A 24871-nucleotide genomic window follows, 5' to 3' on the forward strand; every position below is an offset into this window, starting at 1 on the left:
AAGAATTCTCTCTTAATTGGGGGAGGGCCAGCCCTTGTGTCCTATCCAGGCCTTCACATGATTGGATGAGGCCCACCCACACTAGGGAGGGCAATCTGCTTTACTCAGTCTGCTGATTCAGATATTAATCTCACCCCAAGCCACACTCACAGACACACCCAAAATAATGTTTGACCATATAACTGGGTACCCCATGGCCCAGGCAAGTTGAGACATAAAATTAACCATCACAGAGTCTGTGGGTGATTTTATGCCCAGAACCCTGCAGTGATCTCTGTCCCGGGGGCCACCCCGCACAGTAGCAGTGGTGAAGGCCGCCTGTGACTCTGCTGAGCATGCCTGGTTTTAAGGAGCACTGATGTGCTTTGTAGCTTTCTGTTTAAACCAGCATTTCTCAGCCTTGGCATTAATGACATTTTGTACCAGATAGTTTCTAGATGGGGGGCCTCCTGTGCATCATAGGGCATGGCAGCAATCCCTGGCCTCTCCCCACTAGATGCCAGTAGCACACCCCAGCTGTGACAACTAAAAACTTTTCCTGACATTACTGAATGTCCCGTGGGAGACAAGATAGCCCTCGTTTGAGAACCATCTCTTGCCCCACAGCATTTTGGCCTGGGGCATGTGGGTGCCCATCCCATACTGTTTGAAACCGTCTCCAGGGACCTGTGGCCAGCAGTGCTGCCAGCAGAAGCCATGGGGCATCTCCTTATCCTTGCTTCTGAGGAAGTTTCCAACATTATCTAATAGGTAAGAAATACAATCAAATTTTATACAAATGGAGATAATGAGATTGCCCAACCAATTTTCAACTTCTAGACCTGTTCTCATTTGCCAGAAATAAAATTATAGTGTCACTTCTGTTTAATAGGGAAGAAAGTTTTACCTAAAACAGCATGAGCTTGGAACCTCCATGGGGTCTCAGGAGAGTCTGTTTTTCCTGCCTAGTTTCCTTGGCTAGTACCTCCAGTGAAGTACTGAATAGGGATGGTAAGACTGACAATCTTGTTATATTTGGGGGGGGGAAATATCCATTCTTTCACCATTAAGTATGTTAGCTGTGAGTTTTTTGTAGATAGCCTTAATCAAGTTCCCTTCTATTCCTAGTTTGTTGAGTGTTCATATCATGAAAAGGTGTTGGATTTATCAAATGCTTTTTCTGTATTTATTGAGATAATCATGTCATCTTTGTCTTTTATTCTATTTCATTTTCACATGTTCAACTAACCTTGCATTCCTGGCATGAATCCCACTTTGCTATGGTATACACAACTTTTTAAAAAATATGTTGCTAGATTTTGTTTGGTAATATCTTGTTGAGGTTCTTTTCATCTATATTCATAAAGGATATTAATTTATAGTTTTATTGTGATACCTTTGTTTTTGTTATCAGGGTAATGCTGGCTTCTGATAATGAGGAAAATGATAAGTATTTCCTACTACTATTTTTGGGAGGAAGATTTTATGAAGGACTGGTGTTAATTATATAAATATTTGGTAGAATTCACCAGTCAAGCCATGTAAACCTGTGCTTTTCTTCGTGGGAAGTTTTTGATTACTAACTAAGATCTTTGCTAATAACAGATCCACCATTATTTATTCAGATATTTTTCTGTACCTTTCTTCACTCCTGTTTTTCTGGTACTTGATGGTGTTCCACAGGCCTCTGAGGCTCTCTTCATTTTTCTTCATTCTTTTTTCTTTTTGTACCTCATACTGGATAATCTCAAGTCCAGACCATCTCAAAACTTGTCTTTAAGTTACCTGATTCTTTATTCTGCCAGTTCAGACATGCTGTTGAGTGCCTGTCATGATATTTTTTCATTTCCATTATTGCATCTTTTAACTCCAGAATTTCTATTTGGCTCCTTTCTATAATTTCTCTCCCTTTGTTAATACTCTTTGATGAAACATCATTCTTATTCTTTCTCTTAATTCTCTAGACATGGTTTCCTTTTGGTCTTTGATCATACTTAAAATAGTTAAAGTCTTTGTCTAGTAACTCTGTTATATGGTCTTCTTCAGGGACAGTTTCTATTGAATACATTTTTTCCCTGTGAGTATTTTCTTGTTTCTTTATGTGTTTTATATATTTTTAATTAGATGTTTCAAATAATACAATATGGCAGCTCTGAAAATCAGATTTCTCCTTACCCTGAGTTTATTGTTGTCTCTTTGTTTATTTAGTGACTTTTCTGGACTAAGTGTGTAAATTCGGTGATCTTTGTCATGTATGGCCAGTGACACTTTTCTTGGTTAGCTTAGCAGTCTCCTGACTGGACAGAGATTTCCTTAATGAATCAACAATTCCCCCAGCCTTTGCCAAAGGGGCTCTTAGTTTGTGTTGGAGTATGTTTTCAATGCTGTGGCAGGCAGTTCACACATTTTTCTTAGCCTTCACTTCTTGCTTGCTTAAGTGCCTGAAGGTTCATCTAGAGAAGAGAAACCAGTCTTTTTATCTCTTTCCTGAGCGTACACACAGCTCTGTAGATGCATGTGCCCTTATAGATTCCCAAGAACATATAGGAGCTTTCCAGAGCCTCCTATGGAGATCTGGCCCCCCAGTTTTAAGTGTTTTGATCGACCCCTGTAGTCTCTTCTGGTAATTCCACGCCTTTTCTGGATCCTCTTCTGTTGCTTGTGGGGCCTGTGCGCTTCCCAGACTGAGCGCAGCTCACTCTCCAAGTCCACTGGCTTGCCCTACTAAGTGATGATGCTCACGGAGAACAGTGATCGATATTTTTTTCTTTTTGCATCTGAAGCTGTGTAATAGGCTCCCATATGTTTGTGTAACAAAGCAAACAAGTATTTATGGACTCTGTAACATAAGGAAAATTCCTCATCTATATGGTGTTCTATTTACCATGTTGCATTCAGCATTTATTTGGCACTCAAAGTAGGAGTTCCTTTTGGATGAACCTTTCTTTTTGATCTCTCACTTGTCAGGCATGCATTTGAAGTGTGGGAGTTATTTATGTTCTTGAAATATTCTGAATATCCTCCAGTGCCTGATGCTGGTGTGACAGGGCTGCTGGCTCTCAGTTCAGCAGAGCTGACCTTTTCAAACAAAGCCACATCTGTTAATGAAAGCTTGATATCATTTGCCAGGAGGTAAAGAGCTGCCCTTTGGGACATGTGATAGGAGACAACCTGCCTCACAGTCTCTAAATTAATTATTTAATTGATTGATTGATTGATTTTAGTTTTTAATTGTAACAAAATATACATAACAAAATTTAATATCCTAACCATATTTAAGTGTACAGTTCGGTAGTGTTAAGTATAGTTACATTGTTGTGCAACTAATCTCTAAAGGACTGTATTTTTAATACTGAATCCTGCAAGCTTACACTCTCTTAGGTATTGAAAGAGGATGTAGTCGGTTTGTGGGTTGTCCCAACACTCTGGGTCTGTGTCCTCCTCACTGATACCTACACACTTATTTATCAGCCATGGGGACCCTGGCATACAGGGGGCTAGGATCCACTTTTGTAATCTTAGGAAACTTAAATTACTGCATTTGTGGACAAAGAGCCTGGGATATGGGGTAGATGACGTTGGAGCCTTTGGGGTGGACTGCAGTGAATTATGCTATTTGGAGGCAGTGTGTCACAGTAGGCAGAGCAAGACCAACACCAATTTGAATGACTCTATTGCAACCTTGGTAAATTATTGATTCTCTCCAAGTGTGTTTCACCACAGGAATACTGGGACTCATATAATTGCTGCTGTCGACTGTCCTTTATCTGTTTGTACAAATGAGAAATCAACTTTTTCTTTATCACTTCACTTTTACTGGAAATATTCATTTCCTCCACCTCCCACAGAGAATCTCTACCACAAACATTTATATCTGCCCCTGTGTTTTATAACCCCAACATTATCTAATCAATGAATTAACATGGTATTTCTAAAACGTTTTATGTATGCTTAGTAATAGCAGTTGATGTTTTCAAGCTTTAGCTTAAAATGCCTAGAAGATGATTTCATCTCCTCTTCTTTAGGTGAAGAAGCAAGAGTCCTATTATTCATACATGTGGGTATGCCAGCTGGAGGTTTTGGGTGGCAAGGAACAGGAATGACCTTTAGCTCAGTTTAGCAAAACAAGGAAATTTTTGGAAAGAGACTTGGAGGCCTCAGAGAGAGGGGAACTAGGATGACTCTCGGTACTTGGTCATATCAACAGATGGAGAACCTCCTCATGGAGGGGCATTCACAATTACTCAGCTCCAACTACAAACAGTTTTTGGGTTAATTGGCATAGAATTCAGATTTAGGGGGAGGAAGTCTCATCAACCTGTACGAGTCCTGTGCCTGGAGTGACAAACACCTCAGAGTGCATGGCTCCACTAGGACCACATGGAATGTGGGAAAATAAGTTCCCAAGAATGAGATTGGGTGGTGTCACTAAATTTTGGGGGGAATGGTGGACATCGGGCAGATGAAAATAGCATGTGTCTCCTCTCAAAGTACAATGTATGGTCACTGCCAAGATTGGTCAAAGTGTGGAAGGCAGAGGCCTTTGGATATGAACAGAATAAACTTACTCTTTAAATTCAGAGGGTGTAAGAAACCTCTCCTCACCCTCTGAATCTTTTCCAGTGTTTGGAAATTCACCTGGGAAATATTTATAAAGTAGTAGGTGGGATGGTAAAAAAGTCATTTTGTCTGGGAGATGGCTTCAGGATCTAGCAGATATCTGATACTTGTTTATCAAGAGGGATGCAAGGGAGTCAGTCACTCAAAAGAAGGAAGTGGAGAGCCTACAGCTGAACTCCATCTCTGACTTCCATTGACATCACATAGGAATGTGTTTGATCGAGCTCAGCATCAGTTTTATCATCTGTAACATGGAACTCATGACTCCACCTAAGTTTGAATAGTGTTAAAGGATATGACCGAGCACTTAGTGATCCTCTGAGAAACCCAAGGCGCTGATACGTCTTCCCCGGACTTCTCACCAGCCTCCAAAAAGGTTATTCAATGTCATCTTGACTAGGCCTTGAGGAAATAAAGACTAACAAAGTATGGTTCCTACCCTCAAAGAACTCTGTTTTAAGCAGACAGTTGCAGGCTAGCAGCATGAGATGTGCCAAAGCAGAGGGCTGGGCAGTAGGAAAGGGGGGCACCCAGCCTGGTCAGAGGAGCTTTTCTAGAGATGGATCCTGACTCGGGGGAGGTCTGAGGCACACAGTGTTCAGGGGGACGGCAGGTGCTTGGGCACGACCAGATACAGTCATGCACCAGGGTGAGTCGGGGCACAGCCAGGAAGCTGGCCAGGCTCACTTGGTGAGGAGGACTTGGGATCTCAAGCCAGGAAGTTTTGTCTTTTCCTGTTCCTGGAAAAGTGTCATCTTTCCTGATATCTCTGTCCTGAAAGGAGGAGGCAGGGGATACCTGGAGTAGCCTGGATAGTAGGTGGGTATATGGATACCAGAAAGGGCTGAAGGGGGACAGCTAGAGCCATTGTTCCTTTCCAGAGTCACAGCTGGCATGACACCAAATTCTCAAATGATGCAGATGGGATAATGTTTGCATTTAGCCAGAGTTAAACCTGGGTTTCATAACAGATGTTTCCCCTGGACTGCAGGACTACCGTAAGATTAGTAAAAAGTTTTTTCTCTTGTTTTAGTTTCTAATTTTCTATTTTAGGACATATTTATTTATAAGGGTATTTCAATTAGTATTCATGCCTTTCTCCCAAATCCTACAAATGAAGAAAGTCAAAGGAAACCAAAATAAAAACTTGAATGCAAAATCCAGGTAGTTAAAAAAAATTACTATTTTTCATCCACCTTATGCCTAGTTAACTGGCATTTCTCCACTGGAAACTCCAAATTCAAACAGCCTTTATGTATTAGCTTAATTTTAGCAGAAGCTTCATAAGCTCCTTGAGCATCAGGAATGTGGTAACTGGAGTTTCTCTGCATCTGCACAGAAGCTTATAGTCTAGTTGGTTGGCTGACCAACACTTCTATTAGTGAGAAATGAGCACTGTCATGTCTTCAGGTTTTCTGATCTTGATTTCTGCCAAAACAATGATAATTTCAATATTCCACTGAGAGTTTTATCCTCTCCAGTGTCCTTTCTTGTGTTCCAGGTGGGCTCTAGGAACTGCTGCAGACTTAATGGGATTTGATGCATACCCCCTGGGACCTTGCAGTTCTCTGGAGCTACATCCTGTGCTGGGAGTCGGTGAGGGCTAATCTAATCTAAGAAGCTAATGCCTTCAGAGGAAGCAAACTGTACTATTAGAACCACAGGAAGATTCTAGACACATGCTTGAATATTTGCTAATTGAGTTAGATCATTTGGTTTAGCCAAGGGTTTCAAGTCTGTAAAACTCTTTGCAAGTTGGAATGTCAGTCACTTAGAATTTAAATAAATGTGGGCTCGTGATTCACGTTCATATTTGAAAAGAGGATGGACTTTAGGATTACCCTTTTAAAGTTGTTTTCATACATACACCTGGAGGGAAAGAGCTGGTCAATGTGGTTGCTTCTTAGAATGACCTTTTAAACAGCAGGGTAGGATGGTAACTGGGTTAGGACCGTAGATTCAGGGGTCAAGTCTCCTCGGTTTGTAGGATGGCACAGCCATTTACAGCTGGTGACATTGGGCCACTTATTTAACTCCCTGTGCCTCAGTTTTCCCCAATGAAAGAATAGGAACTATAACTCGAATATGATTCTTGAGAGTCTTTGGAGCACAGCCTGCCACAGGTAGCACATTCCAGAGAAAATGTCACCATGGCTGCTATTGGTCAGTGGTCATCACATTATCAGTATCGCTCAGGCTGTGTTAGGCCAGTTGGACACCTGACATCCTACCGCCAGCCTGAAGATAGTTGGGTGGCATATTAGAACAGAGATGTAATGGCATTGCAAATTATCTTGAATATAATTAAATTTTTTCTTTTCTTATGCTAGTGTAAGATTACACATTATTTCTGGCTGTGGGTATGATTTTGACTAGGGGAGGCAGCTCTCCTGGTGGCTGAGTGTAGACTTGGGAGCCAGTTACAAGCTGCATGATCTTGGGCAAGTTATTTGCTTTCTCTTTGCTTTAGTTTGTTCCTCTGTAAAGTGAGGAAAATAGTAATATCCACTTCCTAGAGCTGTCGTGAGAAAAGTGTAATCAGTATGTGCAAAGTCCTAAAGCAGGCATATGTGTGTATAATGTTTCCTGTTGGTTCTGTTTCCCTGGAGAACCCTGCCACAGCTTTCTCTGGAGACACATGCAACCACCAGAGGAGAATTCTGGGAGGAGAGCAAACTAGTTTGGGAAACAACACAGCAGGCAGGCATCTTGTGATACCCCACCTGATACAGAAAATGACTCAGGCCCAGTGTTTCTTGAATTCCAGCCTGTTGGTAGGCTCATTCCTTCCCCAGGCTCAACAGAAGTTGGATGATGACTCAGGATGAGCATGGCACGGCACACAAGGGGGATCAGTTGGGAATCAAGTGGCAGGTGAAGTTCCCTCCTCCCTGCTGGGTCTGAGAAACCCTCATCTACTGAGCTGCACCAGCAAGGGAGTCCTACCACAGCAAGCAGCCCACCTGTGCAGGCTGGACCCACAGACACAGCCCACTTCCCCACCGAGAGGAACCCAGCAGTCCGGCCTGGAGAAACCTCATCTGTCCCCTCATGCAACACAACAGGGACCGGTGTGAGACTCAGTGGCACTGTATAAACCAAATGAGTGAAAATTACTCATTGAAATGAAAATACATTGTTGTTGGAACCTCAGTCTAGAAAAGTAGGACAGGACAGAAATACAGTAAATAAGACCCAGAGTCTCCTAACACAAAAGCCACAATGTCCAGGATACAGATAAAAAGCACTCATCAAGCCAAGAACTGGAAGATCATGGTTTGAATGAGGAAAGACAATTAACTGATGCTATCACCGAGCTGAGTCAGGTGTTGGGATTATCTGACAAGGATTTTAAAGCAGCTGTTGTAAAGATGCTTCAACAAATCATTGCAAATTCTCCTGAAACAAATCATAAACAGAAAATTACAATGAAGAAATAGTTAAAAGAACCAAAAATAAATTACAGAACTGAAAAATATCACAACAAAAAATTTTTTAACAACTTGCTGGATGAGCAAAAAACCAGAGTGGAGGTGGCAGAATACAGTAAGTGAAGATGAGGACAGAGCAATAGAATTTGCCAGTCTGAACAACAGAGAGAAGATAGACTGAAAAAATTAATGAATGGGGCCTCACGGGCCTGTGGGACAATAACAAAAGGTCCAGCATGTGCAAGGTCATGGGCAGGAGAGAGGTGGATGTGTTCTAATAAGCAACTCATGTGGCTGGATTCGAGTCCCAGGAGGAGGGCAGACATCAGGCCTGAAGAGAGAACAGGTTAAGCAGGGGTCTTCAAGGGCCAAGGTGTAAGCCCAGTCCTTTGACATTTATTCCCCAAGCTATAGAGAATGATAAAAGGATTTTATGCTTGGGGGTAACTTGATCAGATTTTCTCTTTTAAAGAAGACGAGATTCATGTTTTTAATGAAAAATTTTGAATTAGATAATACATTAAAATGTTTCAAAATTTCAAAAGCATTAAAAGGATGCTTCAGGGACCTGACCACAGCCATCATTCCCTTTAGGTAATATGTGTAACTGGGCTTTTCCCTTGAATTTTTCTAGAAATATTTATGCATATACAGGCAGATGTGTGTATACACAAGCACATTAGAATCCTGTATTTTGTTCTTCCTTTTTATATGTGAATGGTGGCATGGTCCACGCACTGCTCTGCAACCTGTATTTCCCCTGGATCTTAAGGAATTTTCCATACAGCTCATAAAGAATTTTTTCATCCTGTGTTTGTCCTCTACAGCTACATAGTTTTCCATTGAATGGCTATACCATCATTGTTTTTCACTTAATTCTCTAGTGATATTTCTAAATATGTCATTTTGCATAAATAAAAGTATCTCATCACTGGGATAAATTCCTAGAGGTGGAATTGCTGAATCAAAGGGTCTCTCTCTCTCTCTCTCTCTCTCTCTCTCTCTCTCTCTATATATATATATATATATATATATCATCCATCTCTATGTCTACCCACCTACCTACCTACCTACCTACCTACCCTTTCTTTATAGTATTGACAGATATTGGCAGATCCCCTTCCCTAGAGATGGTATACATTTACAGTCCTAAAAGCAAAGATTGAAAGTGCCTCGTTCCTCACAGACTTACCAGCACACTGTGGTACTAAGTTTTTGAACCTTTGCAAACCCAACAGGTCAAAAAAAGGCTTTCAATTTGCATTTGTCTTTTTATGTGTTTGATAGGCTTATGAGCATTTATAGTTCTTTTTGTGAAGTCTGTTTCCTTTGTTTTTTAATCTCTCATCCATTTTTCTATTGGGTTTTTTGCTCTTTTTTTCTTATCCACTTGTTGAAGTTTCTATATTGAGGGATATTATCCTTTTGTCTTTGATACAAGATGCAATATTTTTCCCATATTTGTCATTTTGCTTATAATGTTCTGTTTTTTTATTATGCAGATACTTTAAATTCTATGTTTAATTTATCTGGTGTTTTCAATGACTTTTGAATTTTGTGTCATATTTAGGAATGCTTTTCCCATTTGGAAATTGTGAAAGAATTCTCTGATGTCTTCTTTTATTACCTTAGTGGTTTTTTTTACCTTTGAGTTTGTCACCCATTTTGGAATTATCTTGGTGGTACACGATGTATGCTTACATTCCTCATTATTTTTATAGCTCAAAAAATTGAAAAGTCAAAAAATAAATTTTTCCCTGGGACCCAATGTAGTCTCAACAATATCATGAATTAATTACTTATTTGTTCCAATATTTCCATTTCCTTCTTTTTGAGGTCTCTTCTATTTTTCCTCTGTATCTACCATTTCCTCCCCAATTTTTAAAAGCTCTGTTTCTATTTCATTTTGGCCCTTTTCTCTTGTCTTGCTCCCTACTATGTCTCTTATTTTGCTCCATTAATTTTCTCAACCACCTTGGATGCCTTTTTTGGCATAATCTTGCAGTGGTTATTATTTTTCCCCCACCCCTGTCAATTTCCCAAACTGCCAATTCACAGTTTATCATTTGTGGTTGCTTTGGTAGTTTCCCCTGTTTCTTCATTCATGGGTATGGTTCTATCATTAAGTCTCTAATTTCTTAAAACATATCTGATCACCCCACTGTTTCCTTTAATGTCTTACAATAAGAGAGCTTCCCTGATGCCTGCCTTTATTGCTCATTTATTTTTATCTTCTAGTGTGCATGTATAGTTCCCAAGTTTCTTTCTTTTTTTAATTCCATGAAAGGAGTTTAATTTTTCCTGAATAGTTATTGGTTCGTAGGGAATGGGGATGTGTCCAAGCCTGGATGGAACTTTTTTTATGACTGACCTTTATTTCACCAAAGCCAATGAAGAAAGGACCATTTTTTAATTTTGTTTTTATTTGACTTTTTAATTTGGGGGTCATGGAAAGACTGTCATTTCTCTGCTGTATGAAAGAAAGGCAGCTTTCAGTAAATATGTTTTCTCTGCGGTTCCTTGTCTCTTGTTACCATTTTTGGGGGGAAACAAACAAGAGACACAACCCTGGGTCTAGGCAGGTGAGCCAGTAGATCCCCCTCTGCTGTTTCCAGCAAGGTGGGCACCTCAGCCTGTGTGCCTTGCCTTGGGGAAAGCTAGTTCGGCTGGTGCTCGCCAAACCCTGCAGCCTCTGCCAGCTCTCCGCGACCTCTCGCATCTTCCAGCTCCAGCTCCTGTACTGTACATGCCTTTCCATTTATGTTTGGTCTCAGAAGTTTTGTCTCCTGGTTTAACTGAAGTGAATTTCTCTGTTTCTCATTTTTCTTGTTGCATTTTGGACGGTTTCCAGAATGAGAAGCAAGAAATGTTAGCTTTTGCACACCAAGTTCAAACTCGAAGTCAGCCTACATTTTGATTTAAGCTGTAAAAGGCCCAATAATACATATTTACTTAAAAAGTTAAAGGACAGGATAGTATGAAGAAAATTTTCAAACTCTCCTCTTGACCTACTAGAGGCTGCCTTCCTGAAATATCCAATATTAACATTTGATCTGCTTCGTTACCATTTCTCTGCTCTTATGCATGTTCATAAGAAGGTGTATAAACCCACACATATAGGTTTTATTGTATAAAAGTTTGTGATATTCACATTGTTCAGCAGTTTTTTCTTTTAACTATGTCTCATGAGCATTCTTCTGTGTCAATGAGAATCGATCTGCCTTATTCTTGATAATACCTGCATAATGCAGGGACGAATATACCATATTTTACTGAGCCATTCACTATTAATAGGCTTTCAGATTCTTTCCAGATTTTTGCAGCTATTAACAGTTGAAGGAACCAGTAATTTACATATATCTTTACACTCAGGTGTTTTCATTTTTCTAAGGTCACTTTCCAGAATTGGTATTGCTGGATTGATTAAAGGTTCTTTATTTAAATAAATAGCAGTTTACTTTTCAAAAACTTGTATCAGCTCATCTTCCCACTGTCAATGAAAGAACCCATTTTCCACATCCTTGTTACCACTGGAGCAACCAGCTCTATTATATTTGCTAATTCAAGGGAGGGAAATGATGACCTCTCTACTTTAATTTGTGTTACCCTATGATGAAAATATTTTCTGTCCCTTGTCAATTTTTTGTCTTTTCTCATCATTTTGTAGAAAGGTCCTTGTGAATATTGGGACTACAAATAGTTTCTTCTTACATGTCATATGTACTCTTTGTATTTTCTTCTTTTGATTTTATGTATAATGGCTTTGCTTATGATGCCTTTAGTACATCCTTTAAAATTTTTATATAGACAAATACATTGTACTTTGCATTTATGGGTTTCTTATGTTCTTCCAGGAAGTTTCTCCAATCCTGAAGTTATATAAATATTAATTAAAAATTATTCTGACATTTTTATTATTTTTAAAAATATAGGTTTTTCATTCACTGTAAGTACATAGAGATGCCATTACTCTGGCTCTGTGAGTGATGCTTGTAGGGTGAGGATGGATTTGGAGAACAAGGCTGCTGGAAATACTTTGCTCCACCCAGTGTGAACTGGCAGAGCCCAGCAGCAGGCAGAGGTTGTAGGCAGAGGGTGGAGGTGGCAGAACAGAAGCCACGGGAGGTAGAATTTCTTAGGAGAGCAACTTCCTGAGGGTGGCCGGTGAGAGGAAGATCACTGAGTGGAGATTGGGTGGCCAGGGGCCTCAGGGGACAAGCTCTTAGGGGTTCAGTTATGGACCAAGTTTGGGACTTGAAAGAGCATCTTATATAAGTAGGTTACTAGAAATTTAGATTTTATGTAAATCTATGTAAAAATTCTATGTAAATTAATTTTAGTTTGACTCCTGCTAGTGAGTGAGCAGAATACCTCGAAGAGTGTGAATTTTTTTCTATTAAGTTGAGAAGTAAATTATAACACGATGTGGAAGCTGAGCAATCATGAGTGAGGATCGATAAATCAGGCAGCTTTAAAAAGTGACTTTTTAAATTGTAACATTAATACAGTTATGTTATAGAGAACTTTGGAGAAGTAAGAGAAGTCCCTCCTGGACAACTGCTGGCAGACATCCGCCACTTTGTCATACATAACCCACCTCAGGCTTTGCTTTCTCAGGTGGTGGACACGGATCAGTTTCTCTCTAACGCTGGCAATAAAATGCCTTTGCCATAAGGTCTTGTGGAAGTTCAGGTAAATAAATGTGCCGAACACGCGGCCCCTCTGTGTCACATGGCATCTCCAAATGGACCCTCTCTTCGTGTTCTGAGACTGTCCTGCAAGCTGACTGTGGTGACCATTCGTTTTGCTTCCTGTCTCAGCTGCTACTATCAAATCAGATGTGACCAAACAGAATTAAACACAGTTCAGTCTCCAGTGAGTTGCATGGCCTTGTAAGTGACATCCCAAAACTCTTCTACAGGTGGGTTTTCTGTTTTACAGATTTTTATGAATTGTGCTGTTTACAGATGGCCTCAGGCTAAATTGTATGCTTTTATTTTTTTGGCCTATTCATATCAGAAGTATTGCTCATTTCTGCATTAATTACACTAAAATTTTCAATTATCCTTTCTATATGCCCTGGTTTTTGAAAGCTTTCCAGTTCCTGAGATACAAATATTCTTTATTTCTTAGAGTATAATAGGAACCTAGTAATTAGTAATGTAATTCCTGTTGTTTTAGGGTCTCTGCAGCTATAAACTGATGTGAAATCAAATCTAATTGAGTAGTGACCATTTTTTAGGCTGTTTCCTATAACATGAATACTAGGCTTCTCTGTTGACATTTTAGGCATTGTGGTCCTCTTGCAATGTCAGGACATATTACTATTTTATAATTTTGAGTTATTCCTGTGTTGTTATTATTAGCTTTTATTAGTGTTCAAAATACCATTTATTTTTTTCATTAAGAAAGTAATCCGTGTTCATTGTGGGGAAAATTGGAAAGCATAAATTCACACACACAAAAAAAAAAAAACCCTAAAAATTATACCCAAAGAAACAACTGTGAGCATTTGGCATATGGTTGATCAGTTATTTTCAATGGAATACACACATGCACACACACACACATTTTTAGAAAACCAAAACAATTGTGATCATTTTTTGGGGGGGAGGGTATCTCTCATATTTATTGATCAAATGGTTAACAACAATAAAATTCAGTATAAGGGGGTCAATGCTCAATGCACAATCATTAATCCATCTCAAGCCTAATTCTCGTCAGTCTCCAATCTTCTGAAGCATAATGAACAAGTTCTTACATGGTGAACGAATTCTTACATAGTGAATAAATTCTTACATGGTGAACAGTGCAAGGGCAGTCATCACAGAAACTTTCGGTTTTGATCACACATTATGACCTATAAACAATCAGGTCAAATATGAATATTCGTTTGATTTTTATACTTGATTTATATGTTGAAACCCACATTTCTCCCTTTATTATTATTATTATTTTTATTTTTAATAAAATGCTGAAGTGGTAGGTAGATGCAAGATAAAGGTAGAAAACATAGTTTAGTGCTGTAAGAGGGCAAATGTAGATGATCAGGTGTGTGCCTATGGACTAAGTATTAATCCAAGCTAGACAAGGGCAGCAAAACATTCACAGATGCAGAAGATTTCTCTCAAGGCAGGGGGGGTTCTGAGCCTCACCTCTGTTGATCCCCAATTTCTCACCTGATGGCCCCCCTGCGACTGTGCCTGTCTTAGTTTGTTCCTCCCTTGAGGAATCTTACCCGTCTCTGGCTAACCAGTCATCTTCCGGGGCCATACAGGGAAATGTAAAGTTGGTCAGTGAGAGAGAAGCCATATTGTTTGAAAAGGTTAGCTTTTTACTTCTTTGCAGATTTATGCCCTGTGGCTTCTATGCCCAGCACTTGTCTCGAGTTATCTTTACTACCTGGAGGAATTATGATGCTCGGTAAATTCGATATGAGGCATGAATTCTATATAAGGGTTGTAATTAGGAAGGAAGAAGAAAAGCTATAGATGTAGCATATGGAAGAAAACATGGGAGGATTGATTATTTCTTTGACATATCTTCTTGTAGAGTACCTTAAGCATGTATAGGTTTCAAATTACCGACTAATTTGCCCTCACATATTAACATAATAGGTATACAGTGACATAAACAAAGCAAATCTATAATTACCATCCATCTCCAGTGAAGCCAAGAAAACCATTTAGGCACCCTAGGCATTTGTGAAAATTGTCCAACTGTACTTGAACAGTCTGAGAGAAATCAGACAAATTAAAGCAGCCCATTTCTGGGATCTGTTCACATCCCATATGTTCTTTTAACCGTAGATAGTCTATAGTCTTAAGATTTTGGGGTGCTACACCTTGCACCCCTCCCAACTCCTGGTTGAGTTCCAACAGTACAGATCCAGTCAAATTCGTTGTCTCACTGTATGCACATGCCAGCCTAGACATCTTCCTCCTCATTCCAATGGCAAGTCCAGGAGACGGTGGGGTGGATGCAGCCACAACCGCAGCATCGTCTGGATCCCTGTGGAGGCTTTTTGATGATCATCCCCCGGCACAAGTCCCCCAGAGAGTGCTGATGCTGGAAGCTCCTCCTCATATCGTATCTTAGTTCATTTTCTGGGTATCCAAGCTAGGCCTTGATCTTCTGCATAGAAACAAACAGACCCTTTGCCCACACGTTGACATGCCCTCTATACCACTGTGCAGAACTCATTGGAGGTCAGGACACAGGAACTGCTATTTTTTTTTTATTAAGAGTAAGGAATATTATCAGAAAAGAGTACCTCCATAGCTGATCATCTGACACCCTCTAAGTGATCAATATTAAGGATATTTAAAGCATGCGTTGCTCTTTGATTTACCAATAGTTTTATCCTATCAAGGAGTAATCCCCCTTTTCTTTCTTTCTTTTTTTTTTTTAATCTTTAATCTACACTTACATGAAGAATACTATGTTTACTATGCTCTCCCCTATATCAGGTCCCCCCTAACAACCACATTACGGTTACTGTCCATCAGCTTAGCAAAATGTTGTAGAATCACTACTTGTCCTCTCTGTGTTGTGCAGCCCACCCTCCCCTTTCTTCCTCCCCCCCATGCATGCTAATCTTAATACCCTCCTTCTTCTTCCCCCTCCTTATCCCTCCCTACCCACCCATCCTCCCCAGTTCCTTTCCCTTTGGTACCTGTTAGTCCATTTTTGGGTTCTACAATTCCGCTGCTGTTTTGATCCTTCAGTTTTTCCTTTGTTCTTATACTCCTCAGATGAGTGAAATCATTTGGTATTTCTCTTTCTCCGCTTGGCTTATTTCACTGAGCATAATACTCTCCAGCTCCATCCATGTTGCTGCAAATGGTTGGATTTTTCCACTTCTTATGGCTGAGTAGTATTCCATTGTGTATATGTACCACATCTTCTTTATCCATTCATCTACCGATGGACATTTAGGTTGCTTCCAATTCTTGGCTATTGTAAATAGTGCTGCGATAAACATAGGGGTGCATCTGTCTTTCTCAAACTTGATTGCTGCATTCTTAGGGTAAATTCCTAGGAGTGGAATTCCTGGGTCAAATGGTAGGTCTGTTTTGAGCATTTTGATGAACCTCCAAACTGCTTTCCACAATGGTTGAACTAATTTACATTCCCACCAGCAGTGTAGGAGGGTTCCCCTTTCTCCACAGCCTCACCAACATTTGTTGTTGTTTGTCTTTTGGATGGCAGCTATCCTTACTGGTGTGAGGTGATACCTCATTGTAGTTTTAATTTGCATTTCTCTGGTAATTAGCGATGTGGAGCATCCTTTCATGTGTCTGTTGGCCATCTGTATTTCTTTTTTAGAGAACTGTCTGTTCACTTCCTCTGCCCATTTTTTAATTGGGTTATTTGTTTTTTGTTTGTTGAGGCGTGTGAGCTCTTTATATATTCTGGATGTCAAGCCTTTATCGGATCTGTCATTTTCAAATATATTCTCCCATACTGTAGGGTTCCTTTTTGTTCTATTGATGGTGTCTTTCGCTGTACAGAAGCTTTTCAGCTTAATGTAGTCCCACTTGCTCATTTTTGCTGTTGTTTTCCTTGCCCGGGGAGATATGTTCAAGAAGAGGTCACTCATGTTTATGTCTAAGAGGTTTTTGCCTATGTTTTTTTCTAAGAGTTTAATGGTTTCATGACTTACATTCAGGTCTTTGATCCATTTTGAGTTTACCTTTGTATATGGGGTTAGACAATGGTCCAGTTTCATTCTCCTGCATGTAGCTGTCCAGTTTTGCCAGCACCATCTGTTGAAGAGACTGTCATTTTGCCATTGTATGTCCATGGCTCCTTTATCAAATATTAATTGACCATATATGTTTGGGTTAATGTCTGGAGTCTCTAATCTGTTCCACTGGTCTGTGGCTCTGTTCTTGTGCCAGTACCAAATTGTCTTGATTACTATGGCTTTTAGTAGAGCTTGAAGTTGGGGAGTGAGAATCCCCCTACTTTATTCTTCTTTTTCAGAATTGCTTTGGCTATTCGGGGTCTTTGGTGTTTCCATATGAATTTTTGAATTATTTGTTTCAATTCATTGAAGAATGTTGCTGGTAATTTGAGAGGGATTGCATCAAATCTGTATATTGCTTTGGGCAGGATGGCCATTTTGACGATATTAATTCTTCCTAGCCATGAGCATGGGATGAGTTTCCATTTATTAGTGTCCCCTTTAATTTCTCTTAAGAGTGACTTGTAGTTTTCAGAGTATAAGTCTTTCACTTCTTTGGTTAGGTTTATTCCTAGGTATTTTATTCTTTTTGATACAATGGTGAATGGAATTGTTTTCCTGATTTCTCTTTCCATTGATTCATTGTTAGTGTATAGGAAAGCTACAGATTTCTGTGTGTTAATTTTGTATCCTGCAACTTTGCTGTATTCTGATATCAGTTCTAGTAGTTTTGGAGTGGAGTCTTTAGGGTTTTTTATGTGCAGTATCATATCATCTGCAAATAGTGACAGTTTAACTTCTTCTTTGCCAATCTGGATTCCTTGTATTTCTTTGTTTTGTCTGATTGCCGTGGCTAGGACCTCCAGTACTATGTTAAATAACAGTGGGGAGAGTGGGCATCCCTGTCTGGTTCCCGATCTCAGAGGAAATGCTTTCAGCTTCTCGCTGTTCAGTATAATGCTGGCTGTGGGTTTATCATATATGGCCTTTATTATGTTGAGGTACTTGCCCTCTATTCCCATTTTGCTGAGAGTTTTTATCATGAATGGATGTTGAATTTTGTCAAATGCTTTTTCAGCATCTATGGGATGATCATGTGGTTTTTGTCTTTCTTTTTGTTGATGTGGTGGATGATGTTGATGGATTTTCGAATGTTGTACCATCCTTGCATCCCTGGGATGAATCCCACTTGGTCATGGTGTATGATCCTTTTGATATACTGTTGAATTATGTTTGCTAATATTTTATTGAGTATTTTTGCATCTACATTCATCAGGGATATTGGTCTGTAATTTAATTTTTTGGTGGGGTCTTTGCCTGGTTTTGGTATTAGGGTGATGTTGGCTTCATAGAATGAGTTTGGGAGTATTCCCTCTTCTTCTATTTTTTGGAACACTTTAAGGAGAATGGGTATTATGTCTTCTCTGTGTGTCTGATAAAATTCCGAGGTAAATCCGTCTGGCCCCGGGGTTTTGTTCTTGGGTAGTTTTTTGATTACCGTTTCAATTTCTTTGCTCTTAATTGGTTTGTTTAACTTTTGTGTTTCTTCCTTGGTCAGTCTTGGGAGGTTGTATTTTTCTAGGAAGTTGTCCTAGAAAACTTCTTCTAGGTTTTCCAGCTTGTTGGCATATAGGTTTTCATAGTAGTCTTTAATAATTCTTTGTATTTCTGTGGAGTCTGTCATGCTTTTTCCATTCTCATTTCTGATTATGTTGATTTGTGTTGATTCTCTTTTTCTCTTAATAAGTTGGGCTAGAGGCTTATCTATTTTGTTTATTTTCTCTAAGAACCAGCTCTTGGTTTTGTTGATTTTTGCTATTGTTTTATTCTTCTCAATTTTATTTATTTCTTCTCTGATCTTTATTATGTCCCTCCTTCTGCTGACTTTAGGCCTCATTTGTTCTTCTTTTTCCAGTTTTGATAATTGTGATGTTAGACTATTCATTTGGGATTGTTCTTCTTTCTTCAAGTGTGCCTGGATCGCTATATACTTTCCTCTTAAGACTGCTTTCGCTGCGTCCCTCAGAAGTTGGGGCTTAGTGTTGTTGTTGTCATTTGTTTCTATATATTCCTTGATCTCTATTTTGATTTGTTCATTGATCCATTGATTATTTAGTAGCATGTTGTTAAACCTCCATGTGTTTGTCAGCCTTTTTGTTTTCTTTGTAGAATTTATTTCTACTTTTTTACCTTTGTGGTCTGAAAAATTGGTTGGTAGAATTTCAATATTTTGGAATTTACTGAGGCTCTTTTTGTGAGCTAGTATGTGGTCTATTCTGGAGAATGTTCCATGTGCACTTGAGAAGAATGTATATCCTGTTGCTTTTGGATGTAGAGTTCTATAGATATCTATTAGGTCCATCTGTTCTAGTGTGTTGTTCAGTGCCTGTGTGTCCTTACTTATTTTCTGCCCGGTGGATCTATCCTTTGGGGTGAGTGGTGTGTTGAAGTCTCCTAAAATGAATGCATTGCAGTCTTTTTCCCTCTTTAGTTCTATTAGTATTTGTTTCACATATGCTGGTGCTCCTGTATTGGGTGCATATATGTTTAGAATGGTTATATCCTCTTGTTGGACTGAGCCCTTTATCATTATGTAGTATCCTTCTTTATCTCTTGTTAGTTTCTTTGTTTTGAAGTCTATTTAGTCTGATATTAGTACTGCAACCCCTGCTTTCTTCTCACTGTTGTTTGCCTGAAATATGTTTTTCCATCCCTTGACTTTTAGTCTGTGCTTGTCTTTGGGTTTAAAGTGAGTTTCTTGTAAGCAGCATATGAATGGGTCTTGCTTTGTTATCCATTCTATTACTCTGTGTCTTTTGATTGGTGCATTAAGTCCATTTACATTTAGGGTGACTATTGAGAAATATGTATTTATTGCCATTGCAGGCTTTAGATTTGTGGTTACCAAAGGTTCAAGGTTAGCTTCTTTAGTATCTTACTGCCTAACTTAGCTTGCTTATTGAGCTGTTGTATACACTGTCTGGAGATTCTTTTCTTCTCTCCCTTCTTATTCCTCCTCCTCCATTCTTCATATGTTGTGTGTTTTGTTCTGTGCTCTTTTTAGGAGTGCTCACATCTAGAGCAGTCCCTGTAGGATGCCCTGTAGAGGTGGTTTGTGGGAAGCAAATTCCCTCAGCTTTTGCTTGTCTGGGAATTGTTTAATCCCACCATCATATTTAAATGATAGTTGTGCTGGATACAGTATCCTTGGTTCAAGGCCCTTCTGTTTCATTGCATTAAATATATCATGCCATTCTCTTCTGGCCTGTAGGGTTTCTGTCGAGAAGTCTGATGTTAGCCTGATGGGTTTTCCTTTATAGGTGACCTTTTTCTCTCTAGCTGCCTTTAAAACTCTTTCCTTGTCCTTGATCCTTGCCATTTTAATTACTATGTGTCTTGGTGTTGTCCTCCTTGGATCCTTTCTGTTGGGGATTCTGTGTAATTCCATGGTCTGTTCGATTATTTCCTCCCCCAGTTTGGGGAAGTTTTCAGCAATTATTTCTTCAAAGAGACTTTCTATCCCTTTTCGTCTTTCTTCTTCTTCTGGTATCCCTATAATATGAATATTATTCCTTTTGGATTGGTCACATAGTTCTCTTAGTGTTGTTTCATTCCTGGAGATCCTTTTATCTCTCTCTCTGTCAGCTTCTATATGTTCCTGTTGTCTGGCTTCTATTCCTTCAATGGCCTCTTGCATCTTATCCATTCTGCTTATAAATCCTTCCAGGGATTGTTTCACTTCTGTGATCTCCTTCCTGACATCTGTGATCTCCCTCCGGACTTCATCCCATTGCTCTTGCATTTTTCTCTGCATCTCATCCCATTGCTCTTGCATTTTTCTCTGCATCTCTGTCAGCATGTTCATGATTTTTATTTTGAATTCTTTTTCAGGAGGACTGGTTAGGTCTGTCTCCTTCTCAGGTGTTGTCTCTGTGATCTTTGTCTGCCTGTAGTTTTGCCTTTTCATGGTGATAGAGATAGTTTGCAGAGCTGGTATGAGTGACCGCTGGAAGAGCTTCCCTTCTTGTTGGTTTGTGGCCTTCCTCTCCCCCTTCGCAAGGTGCTGGGTTCTTGCAGCTGTGGATATGGTCTGGATGTTTTCCTGTGTCCTCTGGTCTCTATTTTAGGAAGAGTTTTCTTTGTTATATTTTCATAGATCTATGTGTTTTCGGGAGGAGATTTCCACTGTTCTACTCATGCCGCCATCCTGGCTCCCTCGATTACCCTCCCAGCCGAGGGCACTCTCCTGCCTGCGCGGGAACCTCTCCAATTGTGATCATTTTTATATCATATTTCAATCTGTAAATTTCACTCAGAAATTTGTTGTAAACACTTTTTCCATGTCAGCATGCATTATTTTTATATGGTGTAGTGTCCTACCTTAGAGACACAGCGAAGCAGACTTAGCCAGTGTTCTATCATTGGACATTTTAGCTGCTTAAACCATTTTACTGTTATAAAGGCACAAATGTGAATGTCCTCATATGTATCCTTGACAATTTTTGTTCATTCAAATGATATTTATTGTAGAAGGAAGGGAAAATATATGCAAAAGTAGATTTTAAAAACTGTATCATCTAAAATGTTACTCAAAGAAAACCATTGGTAGTATTTCTTACAACTAACTTTCAGTTTATTTTTCATTTATTTACATGGGTTCATGCTGTTTATACTGTATTTTCTACTTTTTATTGATATAATAAACAACACTAAAGATGAATGTCCTTGCCCTTTTTTTTTGGACATTGATAGTTGCTGAATTGTCTTATTTCATGACCTTTTGAATTTTATCTTCTAGAGAATTTTGTATGTTTCTTAGTATTTTTAAAGGATACTTAGCATATTAAAATAATCATCTGTCCTGTTTTTCTCCAGATTGTCACTTGCCTTTTAATTTTTTTGCTTTTTGCTGTGTGTACTTTCTTATTTTTTGCAGTGAAGGCTGGGTCTTATTTTGGGGTTATCCATCAAGTCTGCGTAAACCTCTGCCTATTTTCAGTTCCTTTATGAGACCTAATATTGTAAAGATAGTAGTTATTCCCCAAATTAATTGATATGCATTTCATAAATAAAAAATATATTTGAAGTTTTACTCCGAATTTGGTAAAACTATTTTAAAATTCATCTGGGGACATCAATGGATAATGTTAGCCAGACAGTTTTGAAAAGGAAAAATAATGGGAGTTTATTCACGATACCAAGTGTGCTCCTGACATGTGATCAGCTGGTAGATCACAGGCTCAGGACAGGTCAAGACAGAAAGTCCTGTGTGTGTGTGTGTGTCTGTTTATCTCTCTGTCACCTATCTCTTTGTTCATGGGCCATCAAAGTCAGATTGATCAATAAATGGTATTGGGAGAGCTGGCTGATCGTGCAGGTTTTGAGATGTCTAAGGATCAGTTGTTAGTTAAATAAACTGAAGTGATAAAAAGACACAAAAGCAAAGTGGAGAATTTATTGCAGACATAAAAGGGCATTTGGTGGCATTTTCATAGGGGCTGCAGTGGGCCAGCAAGATAAGCACACCCTGGCTGAATGTTGGTGTCATTCCCAGGAGATACTCTGATGTCCAGCGTGGCTCAGGTGACATCCTGGTCCAGTCAGCTGTCCCCCAGGGGCGTCACCGTGTCTGCTCTGGGCCGTTCCCATGTGTGAGTAAAGGTTGGCCTCACAGAGGGGACTGTCCATGGCAAGGGCAACACCCTCGAAGGTGAGGGCATGAAGGTCAGGGAGCTACAGCTCAAGTACCAGTTGTTCCAAAGAACACTGTGAAGGCACAGTGTGTGCATGTGTGCGTGAGTGCGTAAGTGTGTGTGTCTTTTCCTTCCTAGGCCACATTCTTTTCTTTTTTTCTCTGATAGCAAGTGCCTTACATGGGAGAGTGATAACATTCAAATTCCTCTAGAGGAACAAGTTTCTTTGCATCTCAGTCAAGATGCGGCCGTGGTCAGAGAGGGGCCACAGCAGTGTTCATCCTTTACTGCTTTTAGGTCTTTGGCTGCTCCAAGGCCACCTGTTGACTTGTTTCTGCTCCAGGTAAATTTTTCCAATGTCCTTGTGTAGACACTGACCTCTAATATTCAATCTTATGCTATGTATGGACATAGCATTCTTGGGGTTTCTGATTTCCTCTTCTGCAAGGCTTGCTAACCAGTTTCTTAAAGGTCTAGGTCCTTCCCCATGTTTGCTACCATCTAGGAAGAGCATGGATGGCTCTACCCTTGTTTTGGTCTTCTAGCCTTAAAGTTACATCCATCTACTTTTCCTTTTTAAGTCATTAGCTTCTAGCTCTCATCTAACTCTGTAGCTTCTTATGCTAATTATGTTTAAAAAACAGCGAAGTCAATTCAGTAATCATATTAGAAATAGCTACTGGCATTTGCCGTCGTGAAGGACTTACAGTGGTATTTCCCAGCTGCTCATTTCTTTGGACGTCAAGAGGTAGCTGCTATTAAAGAAAGAGGTATCTGCAGAGAAATCAGGGTTAAACAAAATCAAACTCTTTTGTAACAGACTTTCCGGAGACTTTGATAAGCTACCTGCATTATGCGTCCCCAAGAGGGCCATGCAGCTTGAGCATTTCTCAGATTTATTTCATCACAGATCACCCCTTTCCTAGACCACTTGGGAATAGTAAGCTGAGGAACACCCACTAGAGCATGGTGATATAATTAAATCTCGAGGTTGTATTGATTTTCTCATTATTAATTTTACACTGGATTCTCTCTGCTGCTATTGTAGTTGGCATTAACCAGAGGGGTCCAGGAGCCCTGGTCTGGAAGACACCAGAAACTGCCCCCTTGCTCAGGGCCTGCACTCCTGTCACAGAGACATTGGGGCTTCTCCAGCCCTAAGATGCACAGGGAGTCTGGTTGTGACTACGGTACCAAAAGGAAGAAACTTTCACCATTTCCCAAAAAGGCTTTCCCATTCTTCTCTGTCTTGTCCATTTTGAGAACTTTATTTCCTTATGGAAACCATTTGTCTTACTGAGTCCCAATCATTTATTTAGATTTGATATGATCAGAGCTGCCACTTCTGTCTTTCACCAGCTGGGCATCTTAGAATCCTGTTGGGAATTCTCAGAAACCAAAGTGGTGAAGTGAAGTGGATAGACTTCCAGGAAACTATAGGGTGCCATTGTCAGCTTTACTGGGGCATTTTAAAGGCAGAAACCTGTCTGCATGTTCCCTTTGCCCTCTAATCTGTTTCTTTCCTGCCCATCCTGAGACTGCAGGATGCAGCCTAGAAGCTTCCCCCTTAGCTTGGCCTGCAGTGGAGTCTTGTATCCAGTTTACTCCTGCGAACCAGCAGGTCACAGGTCCTCACCCTGGCCCCACCATCGCTTGGGCAAAGTGGGCTCAATATTTACTTTTGACAAATAGCATTAGTGGCATGAAAGAAAACATCTTTTTAAAAAATAGAATTCCTGCTGGAATTTGTTGGTTCAATCTTGAGATTAGTTTGCATCATACAGTCATGAGGTTTTAAGTCATTTATCAAGACTTTTATGGACTGAAACTGTTCTATGCTCTCTGTTTATTGCCATTATTTGAAAATTAAAAAGGAAGATCACCTTCTTCTGAAGAACACCAACTAATTGGGTCTCCTGTTCAGCTGTCTTGTGCTAGAAAGAAGTCAGGGACCTCTAGGGACCTCAAGTTTGCAAACCTGAGGACAGTTTCCTGTCGCATCTCACAGGAAGGTGTGTGTATGGTGTCGAAGCATGGACTCTGGGCCACCCCGAGACCCAGTCAGACCCTAGCTGTCACCTGTCATTTGTCTTTGCCGGAACATGTAGCCGTGAGCCTTTGTTCTCTCATCTGTACACAGTGGCAGTGGTACAGATGGCCTGTAGGATTTTGTGCAAGTTAAGAATAGTAAATGTAATATACAGTGGATCCTTGAACCACGCATGGGTCCACTTATATACGGATGTTTTTCAGTAAGGAAAATTTTTTGAGGACTTAACAACATTTTTTCTTCTCTAGCTTACTTTATTGTAAGAAGAGACTGTGTAATACATATACAAAATACGTGTTAATTGACTGTGTTATCAGTAAGGCTTCTGGACAACAGTAGGCTATTAGTAGTTGAATTTGGGGGAGTAAAAGGTTATATGTGGATTTTTGACTGTGTGGGAGGTCAGTGC

The 24871-nt window shown here is 39.8% G+C and overlaps 1 protein-coding gene across 6 annotated transcripts in view; it reads left to right on the plus strand.

The window, feature by feature from the left end:
• MYRIP (myosin VIIA and Rab interacting protein) overlaps window positions 1-24871 on the plus strand; it is a 229277-nt gene that overhangs the window by 21023 nt on the left and 183383 nt on the right. The window contains exon 1 of one of the 6 annotated variants that reach the window (XM_073224001.1): window positions 12858-12951. The exons of the other annotated variants lie outside the window; for them this stretch is intronic. The gene's annotated coding sequence lies outside the window, so the exon portion shown is untranslated. Of the gene's footprint in view, window positions 1-12857; window positions 12952-24871 lie in introns of those variants that run through there. 6 annotated transcript variants of the gene reach the window in all.

Source organism: Manis javanica, chromosome 15, assembly GCF_040802235.1.
Source record: "Manis javanica isolate MJ-LG chromosome 15, MJ_LKY, whole genome shotgun sequence".
NCBI lineage: Eukaryota > Metazoa > Chordata > Mammalia > Pholidota > Manidae > Manis > Manis javanica.